Source organism: Canis lupus, chromosome 32 (assembly GCF_011100685.1).
Source record: "Canis lupus familiaris isolate Mischka breed German Shepherd chromosome 32, alternate assembly UU_Cfam_GSD_1.0, whole genome shotgun sequence".
Lineage (NCBI taxonomy): Eukaryota > Metazoa > Chordata > Mammalia > Carnivora > Canidae > Canis > Canis lupus.
Window position 1 is genome coordinate 17,907,836 of NC_049253.1, and position 13,735 is coordinate 17,921,570.

The 13,735-nt window shown below is 40.5% G+C and overlaps 1 long non-coding RNA gene across 3 annotated transcripts in view; it reads right to left on the reverse strand.

The window, feature by feature from the left end:
• Positions 1 to 6,058: 6,058 nt before the first annotated feature.
• LOC119867192 overlaps positions 6,059 to 13,735 on the reverse strand; it is a 35,879-nt gene continuing 28,202 nt past the window's right edge. For all 3 annotated transcript variants that reach the window (XR_005382768.1, XR_005382770.1, XR_005382775.1), the window contains one exon: positions 6,059 to 6,524. This is a non-coding gene — a long non-coding RNA (uncharacterized LOC119867192). The remainder of the gene's footprint in view (positions 6,525 to 13,735) is intronic.

Sequence of the window (13,735 nt, forward strand, 5' to 3'; positions counted from 1 at the left end):
GCTTCTGGACCATCTCGTTCAGTCTCATGACTTGCAACACCAGCGAGGGGCTGCTGATTTACATTTCAGCCTGGGCCTTTCTCCTGAACTCCTGTTTTTCATATCCAAAGGCCTCCCCAGCATCTCACCCTGGGTGCTTAATTGGTATCTCAAAGGCAACTGTCCCAGACTGAGGTCCTGACCTCACCCGCATGAACCAGCCCCCTCCATTGCCCTATCCTAGCCCTGCACCTGCTCCTCCCTCCATTATTCCCCTGTCAATAAATGAAGATCCATCCTGACTGTTGCTTAGGTAAAAAACATGGTATCTTTCTTGACACTTCTCTCACTCTGTATGTGACCCCTTGGCAAATTCTGTTACTCTAGTTGCACTGGTCTCCCTACTTTCTCACTATCCCACCAGATCTCCTGCCTCAGAGCCTTTGCACTAATTGACCTTCGGCCTGGTACGCGTGGTCCTAAGACAACTGCCCAGTTGGTTGCTCTGCCTCATTCAGTCTTTACTCAAGTATCTTCTTAATTAGGCCTCCTTAAATCCCCTGATTCTAGTCACAAACCAACCTGCAACATCTTCTCTTTTTTCTTGCTTTATTTTTCTTTTTATCATTTATCATTATTTAATATAATGCATATCTGTCGTATTTAACTTGTTTTCTGTTATTACAGACACATAATAGGATTTAGGTCCCAAGAGGCTAGAGTTTTATATCTGTTTGATTCACTGCTGTAATCCCACAAGTAGAGCAGCATCTGGCACGTAAGAGGTTCTCAATGAATACTTGCTGAATGAATGACAATCTGTCAGGCACTCTAAGTACTCCACATGGATTACCACATGACATTGTCACGATTCCCATGAATCATACCCATTTCGCAGATAAGAAAACTGAGGCTTTGGAGAGTTGAGTTGACTGGTCTTGCCCAAAGTCACACGGTGGTGCGTGGCAAAGCTGGGAAAATAAATCCCAGCAGCTTGACTTCTGAGTCCTCACCCTTAAACACAGAACTACCCTTTCCCAGACTGACACAGCAAGTCTAAGACACAGCCCTGAAGAGAAGGCTGAAAGTCAGGTGCCAGAGAGGGCAGATATAAACTTAAAAATCAGGAGCAGAATGAAAACAAGAGACAAAGCTAAATCCTCAGAATCAGATGCAATAGGGTGACAAGGGTGTGAGTCTGGTGTGGCCCAAGAGAGTGACAGACACTCTCAGGTGACTACAGCTCATCCTTAGAAGCTGGGGGAGATGTATTCTCTGTATGCATTAGGAAAATTCAAGATGCAGATAAAGAAAATTCAAGATCTTGGACTATAAGGAAATGACACGCTGAAGCACACAGACTGGGGCATCATATATTCACTCACTGGTTCATTCCCTAAACCCACCAATTCCCAACTGCCTTACCTTAGAGAAGAACATCACCACTCTAAGACTTGGGGCTTCTACTTGGTAAAATAAGAATGCTAATGGTCTCTACTCATGAGATCGTTCAAAGCCTAAGATAATGCATACAAGGTGTTTCATTCTTTTTTTAAAGATTTTATTTATTTACTCATGAAAGACACACAGAGAGAGGCAGAATCAGGCAGAGGGAGAAGCGGGTTCCTTGCAAGGGAGGCCAATGCAGGACTCGATCGCCAGACCCCAGGATCATGCACTGAGCCAAAGGCAGACACTCAGGACACTCCTGCTCCAAAGGCAGAAGCCACCCAGACGTCCTGTATATAAGGTGTTTCAAATAACACCTGGCATGTAAACGAAAGCTTCTATGTGTATTACCCATCATCATTGTTCTTTATCAGAATTATTGCCTCCTACTGGGCAGATTCCTTGTCTTAATGGTGTTGAATAGACAGCATGAACAAAATTTGCTCTCATGGAATATGCCTGCCATCAGTCTCCTGGCTATATGGGCCAAATCAAACTCCTGACAAAGAACTCCTGGGACAGCAAATGCTCTTTGCCCCCTTCAGCCTGCATGCACCCCACTTCTGCACAAAAAAGCAGACTCTGATGGTCACAAGCCAGAAGAACACGAGCACATTCTGTCCTACATGCCATGTCTGACCCTGCTTATGCCTGTCATCTCACCAGTGAGTGCTCTGGGACTTAGAAGTCTGTAAGATCATTAGAGGGGGGATCCAAGAAAGGAAAGCCAAACCTGGGTTCCAGAAGAAAGTATCTGTGAGTATTTCAAATAGACAGAGACAACCCAGGGAGCCTGTCTTTGAGACTACAATAAATTGCTACTGCCTAAGCATCCACTGTAAAGCCAGGTCGGGAAGGAGGAATGAAAAGAAAAGACATTTGAGGAAAGCTCTTTGGAAAATATTGCATGGAACCTCACTTAGAATTAAAATTCCATGAAAAGTTTTTACTGCTACATAATAGAGCATCTTTAATATAGCAAAATGCTACTAAATATGTGTATTGGAGTATATCTATTTTCATTGAGAACTGATAAAATCCAAAATCATACTCTGTGATAAAGATAGAAAATCAGGCTTTGCAAATGGATTTTTAGGCTAGAAAATGAAATGGCCACCGGATGGCAGTAAAAGGTAAGAGATAAGGATAAGCAATGTGTTTTTATTAACCCTTAAAAGCCCTTAAAAGTGTTTTAAGATAGACAAAAACTTCAAGTGCCCAAATATAACATGTATGGCATTCTTAAAATTAGATATAGAAACAAAATCTTAACTATCAGAAATCTTTGACTATAATCTGTCTCAAGTAAAATGATGCTCAATTTTGGTTATGACAAAAAGATTAAAGATTCTGTGCCTCCTATACCTCTATCTTCAAATTTGAACCAATATTGTTACAAGTAAATTATAAGGTAATTAAAATTTTTAAGGGAATTCAAAAGCACAAGGCAAGCTTTCCAGCTGGGTTTCCCTTGAGCTCAACTCTTGATGCTCTTCCTCTGCCTTCATCCCATTTCCAATAAAAATCATTATCAAAATCCCCTTAGGCAGTTAAGCGGCCTTGACTGTCTAGCTCAAAATTGTCTCCATGCCACCTGGGTGGTTCCGTTAAGCCACTGGCTCTTGACTTCAATTGAGGTTATGACTTTAGGGTCCTAAGATCGAGCCCCCAAGGTGGGGCTCCATGCTGGCTGTTGAGCCTCCTTAAGATTTTCTCCCTTTGCCCCTACCCCTGCTCATGAGTGGGCTCTCTCTCTAGGGAAAAATAAATAAATAAATAAATAAATAAATAAATAAATAAATAAATAAATAAATTCTGTGGTGGCATATTCTCACATTCTGTGGTGGCATATTCTGGTGCCCTTCAGGGGCAGTGAATCAAAGATGAGCCTGGAAAAGTAGCAGGGAGGCTGGCAAGCCTTATTAAAAATTTAGATGTCGGGCAGCCCGGGTGGCTCAGCGGTAATTTAGATGTCATTCTGACGGCATTAAGAAGTCACTAAAACTTTTTAAACAGGAGTGATGTAGTCAGATTGCACTCAGAATGATTAGCTACCATGTGCAATGAATTGTCCACTCTGCAGCCAATCTTACCATTTCTTGGTTAAAAATCTCAAGTGCCTTCCAACAGCCCTTAGAGTAAAAAACCAAATTTTCACTTTTTTACAGGGCTCTTCTGGATCTGAGCCTGAAGGCTGACTTAACTAATCCACCTGACCCCTAAATGCTAGTCTTTTCCTTTTTCCTGGGCACCATTCAGCCTCTCCCAATTTTGGAGCATTCTTGCCCTGAGGTTCCTCCGCTTGCATTGGGCTTGGTGAATTCCTCAATCTTCTGGCTTCAGATTAAAGACCTCTGGGCTCCTCAGGAAGCTTTTCTCTGCACTCCCAGACTTTCCCTTTCCCTATAATGAGATCCCAGAAGCCCATCACACTCAATATTTGAATGATTACTCATTTAACGAATCTGTCCCCACGAGGCTGTAACCTGGACAGGGGCAGAGACTGTGAGGTCTCATTGTGGGGGTCTAACAAGTGAGCTGCCAATGGCAGCACAGAATAGCACAGAATAGACAGATAAAGCTCAATGAATGGATAAAAACAAATGTAAAAAAACAAAAACAAACACATGCCTCCTGGAAGCATGAATCCAGTTAAAAACTATTCTAACAATAGAGTTGAGATGAAAGGGTGGAGATGGAGAGGAAGGGAGCAGCTGCAAGAGCTATTTGGGATGTCTGATCGACAGGAAGCTAATTATATTTTATATACTCAACTAATTGCACTTTACCTGGTGGCTAGGTGTGTCCTCTGCCATAGATTTCTTCTTGCAGACCAGCACTACCATGAAATTCCATTTAGCTAATGCAATGGGAGAATTATGACCCTAAAGAATTTATGAAGCTTGAACTACTCAAGACTGATGTATCTCCTTTATCCTTCTGATAAGTGCCACCCCATCCCCCAGGCAAGGCACCGGAGAAATCAAATACTAATTCCCCTACTTCAGAAAAGAATAGCAATTGAGACTTTGGATGAGGCCTGGATGCCTTTTAACTTGAGATACCATTTCCTTTCTCAATACCTCCCTTGAAATGTAATGTCTGCCTTCCAGAGATTTCCATGGGTTTAACGTAATTGGCCCATAATTGAAGAAGCCAGCATATCAGCAGCTCACAAGACTCAAATATCAAAAGATCCACTCCTGAGGAGTCCCATCTGTCCTTAAGCACAAACAGTATTGAAACAGGAATCCAGTCTTTACCTGTGACTCCAGGAAAGACACTGAGAAATCTCATTTGTAACCCCCAGAAACATTACTCAGATGCGTACTGCTTCCAAATTCTCAAGCCTCCTCAAATTACTTTGCATGTTCTTTCTTAACATAATCTCCCAAAACTCTCTTTCCATTCCAAAGTTGGGCTCTTCTTCCCCCTGCCTGTTGGTGTCCCCTCCAGCCAGCAGGGCTTCACCTGCCTTGGTGTTCTTTCCCAATTATCTGCTCAGAAGCAGACCATCCTCTGGAGTTCAGGAGAGGGTAGGGAGCAGGAGCCAATAGTTTTCCTTTTTGGGTGTGGGCAGGAGAAAGGCTAGGCATACTCACATGTGATCATATTGTTCATAAAACTAAGTGTAGACTCCTTAAGCTTAGATGCTTTATATCACAAGGCCAAGTCAAACTCACAAATTCTACTTTAAACACTAAAAAACAATAATTTCAAATTTACAGCATTAATTTAATATTAAAATTAAATTTCTTTTCCTGAATCTAAGTTTCCACATCACATTTACTAGTACATGATGGCTTTAGTTTGTGAGATTATATATATATATATATATATATATATATATATATATATATATATATATCATCCTGTGCTAGGTGATGACTCAATTTTGCCACCACTATTCCCTATTCAAACTACTGTTCTGCAAAATAATTATTTCTGTATTGCACAAATGATGCTGCCTGGCCTTCACTTGACAAGAATGCTTCATTTACATATTAAGTCTACTTCTGGTTTTTCTCAGCCTATGGTGAGTAAAGTGGTACTATTGGGGGGGTCAACACAATTATGAAAAGGAAATAAATTGAGAGGTTGTCCTCAGTTAGAAGGTGATTAAGGGGATCCCAACTATGCAAATACTAATTTTTTAGATTAGCATCAAAATGAAAACATAATATTTTTCCATTTCTTATAGATTCTTATGATTCCTCAGAGGTCTTGACACTCCACTGGAAAAACATAGCTCCAAGGTATTGTTTGGTGACTGCCAGCCCCAATATTCATATAATCTCTCTCTTTCAGCCTTCTCTAGTATCACTTCCCTGTAGGGAAAGTAACCAGCTTTTATCCAGTTTTAGGAAGAAAGTCTATCCCAAAGGTTCCCAAAAAGTTCTAAAATTCCAGGTGGTCTCTCCCTTCTGTCTCTAAACCCAAAGCATTTATTAAACATAACAATTTGCAATTCATCATTGAAACCTTTTCTGTATATTGACTTACCCACTGTTATTATTTAACGAGTTGATGCCTGACCTCTACTAGATTGAATCTCCACTACCACTCCCAAAGAGCAGTAACCAGAATCTTTTTTATTTTATTTATTTATCTTAGAGAGAGAGAGAGCTCATTAGTGGGAAAGGTGAGAGGAGGGCTAGATGGAGAGAATCTCAACTGGAGTTCAAATCTGAGCACGGAGCCTGAAGCTGGGTCTCGATCTCACAATGCTGACATCATGGCCTGAGCCAAAATCAAGAGTCAGAGGATTAACCTATTGAGCCACGTAGGCACCCCAGAGTCTTGCTTTGAAATTTATTTGGATCCTCACACTGTCTAGAGACATAATATCCATGCTGATTGATAAGAACATTTGTCCTTTTTGTGCTCTCTTGAGGATACCCACACAGTCCTTCTCAGGTCCCCGTGTGATATGGCTCCATAATTCCTCTTGACTCCACCATTCATAGTCATGCACAGTGTGTCAATTTGGACCTTCTGAGAAGTCGATGCCAAAACAAGATGAGAGGTGCAAAAGATTTATTGGAGGAAATGTTGGCAGGGAAACAAGTCTTCAGCCCATGATAAAGGTCTGATGTCTGCAAAAGTGAGGGAACAAGGGATCAGAGGATTAGACAGGAAGACCTCAGAGGGAAAGCCTCACTAACCAATGAGATGCCCCCACACCAAGTGTGAGCTGACTCTGGAACCTGCACTGTGATCAATAATTAGTTGGGAGCAGCTGGGGGACGTGTGGCCTAACATCCTTGTAGGGGTGGATCCAAGGGTACAACAGCTGAGCTGCCAGTTCACTATATCCCCCACTACAGATTCTCTTCAAGAGATGCTGGCATGGTGTGCCTCTGTAGCCACTACATAGAGCTTCACACAAATGAGCATAATTCAAAGTGCTTATGCTTCTAAGGATGTGTGCATATACACTCTTGCACAAATATCTCTGTCTTAAGCTTGATTGCAAATTATAAAATAAACCTCCATCTCAGAAATCATTAAACATGTGAGAGATTTGGACAAAGGAGAAATTAGAAGCCTCTGATAAGTGCTTAAGACCCCGTGGGGAGCCCAGTGCTGGACTCGATCCCAGGACCCCAGGATCACAACCTGAGCCAAAGGCAGACGCTCAACCACTGAGCCACCCAGGTTCCCAACAGGCACCTTCTTGCTGTATCCTCACACAGCAGAGAAAGCGAGCTAGTCTCTTCTAAGAACCCTAATCCCATCATGAGCTGCCCCCCCCAATCTTGACCTCACCTAAACCTAATTACCTCCCAAAAGTCCCATTTCTGAATACCATCACATTGGAGGTTAGGGCTTCAACATATAAATTTGCAGGATGTGGGAGATGACACTCAGCCCGTAGCAGCAGGAACAACAGAAGAGAAGAGGCATAGAAAAGTCTCAAGGTTCTGACAGGTATCTTAGAGATGAAGGCAAACCTAAGCATGATGTTCTGTCATCAGCTTCCGAAATGCCACAATTACTGAAGCTAACTCTGGTTTTGGTTTGTTTTGCTTTTTTTGCCTACAGGAGCCAAGGGGGTAAGTAAATGAGCAAGGAAGATCTAAAGAAATGTTACTGAGTACAGTGGGAGGGAAGGACACTGTAACAAATTTGAGAGCACTTGGTCCATTTAAATAGGACAGCAGCTGTGTAGCTTCCGCCTTGTGAGAATTTAGGTTGGCCATATCCTGTGTTGTTTAAAGGTAATGGAGTAATGTAAGTTTTACATGAAATCTTCTTATGATTAAACATTGGTTAAAGAAATATACAAAGCACTCTTCAGTCCAAACAGACAGGGCTGCAAACCTACTTTGTAACACAGGCCACTAAATTTTCCCCTTTTCCCTGCTGTGATACCTTCCCCAAAGATATTTATATTACAAAGGCTTGGAAACCTTTAAAGGGAAAAACTCTGGCAAGTGAGATTTTCATACTAAAGAAAAGGGAAGATACTGGACACTGTACCTTCTCTGTGCCCTCCAAATCTCAAATGTACTCTATGCCCCATTTCAACTACGTCTAAGACTAATCCTGGTTAGAAAACAGAGTCTAAATGAACACTTTGATTTTCGACAAGAATCAAATCCATCTTCCATAATAGTTTTATTTCATAAGACATCAAAAAGTACACAGTTGTCATTTTGGTAAGTACTTCAATTTTATTTAAGAAGTAAATCCTTGGATTCGAGGAGCTTTTCCCCAGTCGGCATCTTATAAGAAGGACAAGCCTCTCAGACTGGTCTTAGACCTCACATTTGACTGGTCATGCACTGTATATGCTGTCAGTCACCACCCCTCATTTAAAAGGTACCAGTATAAAGGAAAAGTAATTATCTGTTCAGGGCCTGATTCTGTTGCTTAACTGCTTGAATGGCTCCCAAAAATTCCACTGGGAACCACAGGCACAGAAGTGCTAGAGCATCTCCTCTTTTCTGTTGAAAAGTTAAAATAGGGCATCTTATCACCATGGTTACAGAGTTCTGTGGGTAGTCTTGGTCCCTTACTAACCAAAAAGATCAGTGAAGTGACCAACAGGGAATCTGCACTGCAGCTGCCCTGACATGCTGATAACAGTAGAGGAGCTCACAGGCAACCTGAGGCATCCTGGAACTGACATGTGCTTTCCAATAATGGGTCTACACAAGGAAAAACATCTTATGTGTTTTCCAATAATTACAAAGATCAATGTGAATTTATGCATACTTTTGCAATTAATTAGAAGATACAATTATTCATGATAAATAGGTATAGAAGGATAACTTGGGGTAATACTCATTACATGAATTTAAGATCAACAAAATTAAATTGAACTCGAGAGAAGCAAAATGCATGGTCTTATTTAAAACTATAAATGTAGACAGGATGTCTCTATTCGGCCGGCTTGTGTCGGGTATCTGCTATGTGATATACCTTGTGTTGGATGAGGTGCATCACACAGGCATGAAAGGCAACAGCCCCACTGCAAATTGATCATAAACTAATCAGAGGTTTGTAAGTGGAAAAATTATTAGCCAGTATAATAAGTGCTATGTGAATGTTATCAATAAATGGTCAGAGGGCACGAAGGCAAGAATAATTGTTTGAGAGAGTGCATGGAGGCTTCCAAGTGGAAAGGGCAGGTTCTAGGCCGATGAGCCACAGAGGAGAAAGCCTGTGCAAAGGCCCTGGTGTGAAAGGGCGCCACCTGTAGGCAGTGACAGTAAGAACCCCATTGCAGCTGGAGCTCTGGACCGTGGCTTTGGCAGAAGCTGAGGCAGGAAGACTATTTGAGGCCACAATAGGCAAAACCTTTTTTTTTTTTTTAATTTTTTATTTATTTATGATAGTCACACAGAATGAGAGAGAGAGGCAGAGACACAGGCAGAGGGGGAAGCAGGCTCCATGCACCGGGAGCCCGACGTGGGACTCGATCCCAGGACTCCAGGATCGCGCCCTGGGCCAAAGACAGGGGCTAAACGTCTGCACCACCCAGGGATCCCCGCAAAACCTTTTATACTGGATTTAATACTGTAGGCAACAAGGAGACAATTGGACTTTAGTCAGAACACAAGATGATCAAATTTGATCTCAAAAGTCTCCGTAGCTGCCATATGGAGAAGAACTAGAATAGTTAGAAACCCATAGGAAATATAAAATGAGCATACTGCACTGATGTGATGTGCCAGGCTTTTTGTTGTTTGATGCACTCTTCTTTTATTAAATATATATTCATAAGAAAAACTTCTTATAAAATACACAGATCAGTTTTATAGTAGACTGTATCCATATCCCCAAGGATTTTGTGTACAGGAAAAGCATCTCGTGGGATAACTTTTTTATACTTTCTAATAAGAGAATGGGCTTAATTAATCACTTTTTCAGAATTCAGAGACTCAAAAATTTGTTTATTTGACTCTCATGCATTTTGCATTTCAGAACCTTGAAAATAGGCCCCTGCATAGAGCCCAAAGAGGTTGGGGGTTATTTTAAAGGCTTCCAAAAAAAAAAAGTATCCACAGCACTCCCTTGGAAGTAATTAATTCTGGTATCCATAACGTTTTGTTAGAGAAAGAAATGCAAAAAAAAGAAAAGTTATGCTACAGAATAACAAGCAGGGAAATTTTTTTAAAAAACAACAAAAGGGACTCCAAGGAGAGTTTGAAGCTGTTATGCACCTTTTCCCCTGAGTAATGGGAAATATTTCTTACCTTCCTCCTCCACCACTCCTGACGAGTCATGAAATCCAGACATGAAATTTAGACAATATTTAATCACAGCTACATTCACCACTAATCATCAAGACACAACCCCAGTAGCTTGTGTCAACCATGGGAGCCCAAGGCAAAAAGAATCCTCAAGGTGGGGGAAACCTGGGTGGCTCAGTGGTTGGGTGTCTGCCTTTGGCTCAGGGCTTGATCTCAGGGTTTGGGATCGAGTCCCACATCGGGCTCCTGCAGAGAACTTGCTTCTTCCTCTGCCTATGTCTCTGCCTCTCTCTCTTTGTCTCTCATGAAAAAAATAAATAAAATCTTAAAAAAAAAAAAAGAATCCTCAAGAGTTACAGAAGTAAGACTTCACTCACAACCCTGTAATAATTTCCTGCTGATTCCACAAGAGAAGGAATTTACTGAATTTAATTCGTGAAAAAAGACACGATTATGACCTTATCTCCAGGAAATGGGCTAATCATCCACACACATTATCTATTGTAACAATACAACATCCTATTTTTCCCACTTTACAGATGAGAGAAAAGCCTTAGAGACACGAATGTTCCTAAGGTCACACAGCTGGTAAATGGCCCAAATAGGATTGGATCCATAACTTCTTGATTCTAAAGCTTGTGCTCTCATTCAAGAGAGCTACCAACAAAAAAAAATAAAAAAATAAATAAAAATAAAAATAAAATAAATAAATAAATTAAAAAAAAAAAAAAGAGAGAGCTACCAACATAAGGAGTGCCAAGTGCCAGCTGAATAAGACAAGCAGTGAACTCGATAGTTTTTAGAACTTTTTGTCTGGGTTGAAGGGCCAAGGAAGTCTTCCTGGTGAGGGCGGCACTCGACCTGAATCCTATGCACAAGCCAAAAGATAAGGAAAGCCCATTCCAGGTTTGAATTGAATAGCAAACACAAAGAGATATTAATCGATATGTGACATAAGATATAAATTTATACATACTTATACACTCAATAAACATACTACACACCCATTATGTGTAAGATACTATACTAGAGATAGGGAGGTGAATAAGAAGGTTATGTGAGGGCAACAGCATTTCTTTAAAAATTGTTGTGAAGTGCCCCTGCCTTACAAGGTTACTATGTTAACCAATATAACTACAGCAAGGGGTTGGTAGAGAAAAAGAATAAGACAAGACTGTCAATGTAATTTGTAATGAAACTTGTAGGCTAATAAGTTTGTAATTGCGACGCCTCAGTATAAAATGATTTTGAAGTGGCTGACAAAGATACCATGGTGAACAGAATGAAATGTAAAAATCTGAGAAAGATTGGAGTGAAAAAATATATATATAAAAAAATAAGATGAAGCTGGGTCAAGGTCAGTCAAAAAGCCAAAGGCCTGCTTGGAAAGGGCTATAAATCCGGCTTTATATTTCCTATACCTTGTAAACTCCCCCTCTCCAAATCATCAGTTATGATTCTATAAGATAAAACAAATCATTCAATTAAAAATAAAATTTAAAAAAATTAAAAATAAAATAAAATCGAATTTCTGATAGTTGGAATCAGAATAGCTAACATTTATTGGTTACCATTTGTAACTACAATATGGGGCTTAATTAATTAATATGCATTTTTCCACCCGATGATCACAGTAACTTCACTCAATAGGTGCTATTGTAGTCTTCCTTGTACAGAGAAGAAACTATGCCTTAGAGAAGTTAAGTGGATTTCCCAAAAGTACCTAACTGGTCTCCAATCAAGGAAACTCTTTACTTACCTCAAACCCAGAAATTTAACTGCTAGATTATATCTAAAAAAAATTTTCCCAGTAGGACACCAAAAAATAGACCAAGCAATGAAGAACAGTGAACCTCACTTCAATAAGCATATAAACTACCTGGGGATCTCAAGATACAGACTCTGATTCCATAAATCTGGGATGGGTCTTGAGAATCTGCATTTCTAACCAACTCTCAAGAGATACTCTTGTTGTTGGCCCAGACCACAGTGTGACTGGCAAGCTGTAGTGAACAGTATTGCTACGGTTTCCAGGGGTTCTATCTTACAGCACCCCTCAAAGGAAGTGGATGACCTAAATCAAAGCATTTCAATACCAGCATCTTTTTTGTTTTTTGGTTTTTGGTTTTTGTTTTTTTAGAGAGGGACTGCAGAGGGTGGAGGAGGGACATTGGGAGAGGGAGAGAATCTTAGGCAGACTTCCCACTGATCTCAGAGCTGGAAGCAGGGCTCAATCTCACAATCCTGAGATCATGACCTGTGAAATCAAGAGTCGGACACTTTACCAACTGAGGCATGCAGGTGCCCTGCACCTCTTTTTAAAAGCAAAATTATACAAGGAATGTAGCACTGGAATGGTTTGGCCTAACCAAGGAATTTAGAGAAAGAAAGAAGGGTATTCTATTAATAATATACCTTATGTTCACACTAGTCTGTATTTAATTGCAACAAAATTGTAACGAATCCCTTCCACTAGAGACAGGTACTGATGACGCGATCTCAAGGAGGTGGGTGTAAGTGCTAATTACACACATGGCTCTGATTTACTTTGAGAAAGTAAAAAAGGCCAAAGCAGAAGGAGATTCATAAGGAAAGGGAAATGGCCTCAGATTTTTAAGGGAAATGATCTCAGATTTTCGAAATCTGTTTAAGAAACAGCTTTTTCTAAAATCACTGCTACATGGCAGCACCTAACATAAAGAACTTCTCCTTTCAATTAACAAAGGATGGGAAGGAGCCTCCGAGAATACTGCCTCTGAGCCCACGATTTTATAACATAATTGCCTATGTTCAATCACTATTTTGCTTTTAACTTCAAACCTGTTGCCAAGGAAACATCAATATCGAAGCACATTGAAGGTGAATCTTTCTTCTTCACGTTTTTGAAGTGAATCAGTTAGCAAGGTAGCAATGAGTTACAGAGTTTCATTAATCCAGTACTTAGTTGGATCTAATCCCAATCACCACGTCCTTGATAAATCCACTGGACCTTCTTATGCCTCCTCTTCTTTACCCATAAAATGACTACGATGATAGGGTTGTACTCCCTCACAATGTACTTCTGGGGCATCGTCATTTCATCTGATGGACACTTTGTCACTTCATTTTCACAGTCAGGAATTCACAGATTCAAAGTCTTCTCTGTGTTTACACCGTTAGGGAAAGGGACTGAGAACCCCCTTTTCCTCCTTCAGGAATGCAAAGCCAATACTCAACTTGCCAAAAGGAGATAAAGTAATGTGATAGCAGAATGATATTTTTATTTTTTTCTTTCAAGTTTTCATTTAAATTCCAGTTAGTTAACATAATTCATTTCAGGTATTAGTTTCGGTAGTATTCAGTGATTAATCACTTACATACAACACCAGGGCTCATCATAAGTGCCCTCCTCAATGCCCATCACCATTTGGCCCATCTCTCTGCCCACCTCATGTCCAGCAACCCTCAGTTTGTTCTCTATAATTAAGAGTCTGTTTTATGGTTTGCCTCTCTTTCTTTCCCCTCTATGTTTATCTGTTATGTAGAATGAAATTTTTAAAGATACCACCACTGCAACTATCACATAGTTCAGGTTTCTCAGTTTCATGGTGCTTTAGAACTCACAG